A 6019-nucleotide genomic window follows, 5' to 3' on the forward strand; every position below is an offset into this window, starting at 1 on the left:
CACACAACATTGACCAAAACCCCATCATTTTACTTTGAAGTCACTGTTAATGAACCAGCACTCCAGAAGAGACATACAGGTTACATGGCAAAGATCATAACCACATAACATCAGGTACAAGGTCCTGTGGTCATAGATGTTCTTTATGTCAGTTTTATACCTATCAATCTGCAATAAAGTGCATAGTGTGTAATTTTATTGAGTGCAAGATGTCACTTGAGTAAACCACAGGCCATACACAGAAACTAGAGGAAATAGTAGCTACCGCTGTAGCTCAACTGAAGAAAATTCCTCAAGGAACTTACAGTGTAACTACCTGTGCTGACTGGGACCAGCTGCTGCCTATGAACCTTCTAACAATGACAGTAGCACACTACAGGATGAAGCTCTGGCCACTTAGCTGACATCAGGTATAAAAGCAGACAAACTCCTAGGAAGAAGGGCATTTCTTCTCATTAAAATTTAAAAGGGTTCCTCATTTGGTTTTGTACTTCTACAGAATTAAACTAAAACCTTGTTGGGAAAATCATGACTAGGAGGGGAAATTATTTTCTAACTCTGGATAATTGTAATGCTTTAATAGCTCAATAAAAATATAACCGAAAGGGACAACATATTTTGTTACCAAAAAAAGTTTTATCAGAAATTCCCAGTCAGCTCCGTGACTTGCTAAGTTCTTCTTATATCAATAATGAGAAATAGACCTAAGCAGAATCCTGGTAGCATTAGTGGGTTAGTTGTAATAAAACACCCTTTAAAGCTCCCTCCTGAGCACTGCAGTATCTCTTAACAATCACATCAGCCCATGGGCCAGCAAATCCATTCCAGGTATTACAGATATCTAAATCAACCATTTTCTCTCATCAACAAAGTCCCAAAAGGATCTTAGGAAGGGATGTCAGGGGATCTCTAGTCCAATCCCCTTACCCAAAGCACGGTCAGCTCTGAGATCAAACCAGGTTGCTCAGCATGTTTTTCAACCTGGTCTTGAAAACCCTCAGCAATGGAGACGTCGCAGCATCTCTGGCAGCCTGTTCCAGTTCCTGGCTGTCCTCATGGGCAATTTTTCTCCTCATGTCCAGTTTAAACATCTCAATTCAATTTATGACTGTAAAAAATTTAAAGATACCTACAACATATCACAAAATCAAACAACAAAAAATTTTCTTTGTAGACCTGGGTTTCTGTAACGGACATTTTATTTAGGAGTTCCTTTTAAATATGCATGGTATAACATAACGATAAAATAAAAGCTAATCCATAGTTTGAATGAATGCTTCAAAACACAGCAGTTTTTTCTCAATCTCAAGGAATGTGATTTTGATGGTTTCCACCTAATCCCTATTTGTTCCCATCAGAAAACCAAAGCAGTCAGCACAGCACGGTTGACAGACTGTGCTCAACAGATGCCCAGAACTGCAATAGCATGGGGTACTGAGGTCAGGAGTGAGATACTTTGGCAGAGACGTGTGTGGGAAACTTGCACAGCATCTGCCTGTATTATGCCTCTTTTCAAGTAAATGTTATTTGGCCCTTGCATTTTGGGCATCATATTTGCTCAGAAATAAGGTTTTGAATAACAGATACTTCTTATTTTGCTGCTTGCCAGTCCTTGGTAATTACTGCTGTCAATCCAGGAGGCCAATTACTGGTTTAGAAAGCAAGATGTTATTGGAGAAAGGCTATGAATTAGACAATTCATTATGTTGGGCTAAATTTGAAGGTCTTTACTCAGTTCTTAGACAAACTACTGGGATAACTGTCCAATTCCTTAGCTGCCATTTTGCAGCAGTTTTTTATTTCTATTTTTCTTTGGCTTAAAACCTCTGGTTATATTCAGTAGCTCAGTTTTTACAGACACACAAAAAAAACCCCAGAACATCTTGAAGTGTAAACCCAGGAAGCACCAAATGGCAATTAAAAAAACTATAACTTGTTTTGTCCCAGTAAATACATGGTGGAAAAACACAGTTTCAATATCACCATTTTCCTGGAGCTAATATCTCATCAAATCATAACTTAACCATTTGAACTTGAAGTGACTTTGTGAGAAGTACAAGCTGCAATGGCCAGTCAGATACAATACACAGGCACAGGCAAGCTGCTTTGGGAAGACCAGAACAGGTTAAGGGATTTCAGCCTTAATTGTGCTAAGACAACGAGAGGATGAAGGTTGTGAGGAAACCTTCTGGAAGCACCAAAAATTATTCTCCTATTAGCTGTTGAAAAGAAGAAAGGAAAAGGGATGTCACTGTGGATTTCTATACAGCAAATATCCATAAAGATAGCTAAGAGAACAAAGCACAAAGACATTAGAGGTGAAGTCCAAGCTGAGAAAGGCATTCAAAATTGAAAGACTAATAATGAGGAATTACTAAGCCATATTTGGAACTTGTTAAAACAGCGATCAGTGCTGATTGCAGAGAAGGGATAAAGCCATGGACCCTCTCACTGAAGGACTTCAGGTGCCCTGTACAGGAGGCCCATTTATGGATAGGACAGGCCATCAACTGCTATAGAATTCCCAGAATCTGTCCAAGGACAAGTTGTGTGTCAACGTTAGCCCATGGCTCCACGTTAGTATCTGAAAGATCCCAAAGGCAGTACCATTTGTGAAAAATGACAGCTTCATGTAAGATGTTTGCTTCCATTCATTTGAAAGCTGAATTGGTTTGTAATTGCTGCAAGGAAGTTTTCAATTAAATTGCTCAGTTGTCTCCTCAAAGCTGTGCATTCTTATAGAAATAAACATTATCTCATAGGGCAAATGCTGTTTGGCCTGGAATTCAGCCAGCCTTTCATTACAACCTTACGCAGGATCAGTTTGTAGTTTAAAATCCATGAGGTACCATCACATTCTCAGTAAAAGCTGATGAAGTACATTGCTGCTGATGAATATAACATCTATCAGTGCAGATAAGCAATGAGCTGAAGAACAAAACTAACTTTATGTGCTGATTTTCTTGATTGTTGTACACTAATAAATCATATTTTGTTCCCAGCAAATTCACTAAAAAAGCATGGCAAGACACTTAAACAACTTAAGGCTTTACATTTCTGTCAGCCTGACAAGTCACGTTATATATAAGCCAGAGTATGCAGCAGCTCAGGCTGTGGATCAACAGCAAATGACAACGCAAATTATTTTTGGTTAACCACTATCCTTTGAGACATCTGATTCCCATCTTTTGTTGAGATATCTGTAGTTACCAGCAACAGAGAATACTTCTTGAGTGGCTCTATTCCTTCTCTTCCGTGAACACTCGAAAGATAATGATGAGTCATTGCTCCCCTGCACAGAGAAGATACCACAGGGACTGATGTTACTCCTCTTGCTCAGTGTGTGAGAAAAAAAATCTAGAGGCTTAGAAAGAAGACATGGTTTGCAATATTCACCTGAGAAACCACTTGTCTTTCTGTGTCAAACTGCCAGCTTTGGATCAGAGGCTGTGCGGGAGCTTGTTGAGTAAGAAAGAGTGGCTTAGCCAGCAGAGCTTTGTCTGTAAGAGGAATCTAGCTTGGGAATTAAGTCTGCCAGGTCCATCAAATCCCTATTGCCTTTGGGAATAGAAATGGGCTCTGAAATGAAGAGCCTTCATTGTTTGCTCTGGAGGGGTTTCTTACTTCTTTCCAGGAATTTATTTTCTACTTTCAGATGAATGTTACAGATATTTGGGGAAATTATGTCAGGGAACTGAGATCTTCAGGTGGGCATAAATCTGTGTTGTAGGAATTAAAAAATAAACAAATGTAACTTTTTATTGGAAAAATGAAAGGGCTCATTTTGGTGTACATTATGTGATATTTGCCTATATTTTAATAATGTGAATTGTGCAGGTATTGGTGACCAAACAGAATGATAGTTCAGTTTGTTTCTGGGATCACTGGCACACATAGTGACTTTGCTCACTGGATTGCCAATGGATGTAACTCTTTCAAGCTATGTTTTGAGTCTCCCAATAAATGGAGAGAGGATGTCTGTGAATGGTTCCAGACTGACAGTGCCAGGAATAACAGCAACTTACTCGTTGCATAGACACAAACAAGGGATGTGTAGGTTGTTACAGTGATGACATTTCCTACTTTCTTTTTTGCTTCAAAGCCCCTTCTAGAAGAGCAGTACTCTTTCTGCTCCTAGGGCAACACTAGAGTGCTTCACAAACTCAGTGTTTGAAGTCATAAAGGTGCACCTCAAGTCCACAATCAAGTCTGCATAATAAATTGCTTGAAATTTTGAAGTTGGTCCCTGGAAACCAGTCCTTTGAGCAGATGCTGGCTTCTGTTGTTCACTCCAAGCTTGCAAGAGGAGCTGGGGAGAAGTATGGTCATACAGGACACCGGGCTGCAGTGCTGCTCTGCTATACTGCTTCCCGAGGTTCACCTTAGTAGAAGTTTTGCTTTTTCAGTAAATAGGCCCTGGAGCACGTCCTAGCAAAGCAGAACCTGGGGGTCCCAGCCCCATCTATGTTATTGCTTCTATTTCTGGGTTCTAGTTATTTTTCAAAAAGATTTTGTGACAGGAGCAAAATCATTTGTTCCTTGTTGAAAATGAACTCCAAAATGCTCCACTGCCAGAATATTATTTCTTTGCTTGTGCTTGTTTTCATGTTCCAGTTCCCCTTTGCATTGCAGTCAAAGCAATGACATTAAATTCTTATTCCATGGACTAGTTCCTAAAATAGGACTATCCTAAAATACAAAAAAAGAAGTATTTCTTTCCCTTGAGTGAGAGCAGGAGAGGGATGTTCTGATGGTATCCCCTCTCTCTGTATGCTGAAGGGTAAACTTTTCCATTTTGCATAGAATCTAATAAGAAACAGTTTTGTTGTGTTTTTTTTTTAATGCAACCATTCCTCTGAAACAATGACAACTAAAAGCTATAATGTGCTTCTGCATGAAAAGGTAATACAAGTAAAAAGTAAAAAAATAAGCAAGACAGCTTAGTCCTTCTTGTGAGATCTCTAGTTCTCTAGACTGATGTGCAAAATAACAACAAGCAAATAAACTCACCAGCAGTAACAGGGAGTCATCCATAGGGTTACAGACCAAACCAAAATCATTACCATCATATGTCTTCAAAGAAAATACCTCATCTATAACAATGAGTCACTAGTATATGATACCCAGGGGTTTTAATTGCATTAAGCTGTTGATGAAGATGGAATTCATATACTCTCCTATTACAGACCATGTCACTGCTTGGTCTATGGCATTTAAGTTTCATTGTCCAATTTGTGTTCACTGTCACCCCAAATTTCTGTAATGGAAGGCTGGCTGGTGTGACTGTATTTGGACCATTTTTCCCATCGCCTTTGGTTGCATTAATCCATAACTTTGTGGCTTGAGCCTTCATTTAGTGTTTCTGTCCGATACCTGTTACCTCTCTGAGACTAGCAGCTAGTAAAGCTTGAATGAAAGAGAAAAGGTAACTAATTATCATAAAGAGATATATGTCTTTAGAGTAATCTATTTATTAAAAGGTATAGTATTTGTAGACCTACAAAAGTATGAGATGGCATAAATTCCTCTTTGTTCCAGTATTCTCTTCCTTCTGCAAAATCAAGTAATTTCTGCATCAGCTAGCAACAGCTGTCATATAACTTATTATTTTCTAAAATATATAATGCTAATCTCACTAGTTACAAGGACATAACTACATACTGCTTTAGAAGTGAGGAGCTAGCCAGACACAGGTCATGCAAGTTATTTCAGTTAGGAGAGGAAACTGGTGAAGGAAATACTTATCTCTGCTGTTAAGATGTTCACATACAAGGAAGCAGAAAATTTTGCCCCTTGTTAGAAGTGAAGTACCACACAGTTAGAATGAAAGGAGAGCACACAGACAGGCAATACTATGCACACTGGGACAAAGCAAATGTGAACTATGGTTTATCTCACAGTAACTTTGTTCATTTGCCCTTATCCTCAGTGGCACCTTAAAACCAGTGGTATCCTTCACACCTTAAAGTCAGCATATTAAGTTATTTGCTGTATTAATGAGATAAAAAAGTTAATTTAG

This window comes from Apus apus, chromosome 6, assembly GCF_020740795.1.
Source record: "Apus apus isolate bApuApu2 chromosome 6, bApuApu2.pri.cur, whole genome shotgun sequence".
Taxonomy (NCBI): domain Eukaryota; kingdom Metazoa; phylum Chordata; class Aves; order Apodiformes; family Apodidae; genus Apus; species Apus apus.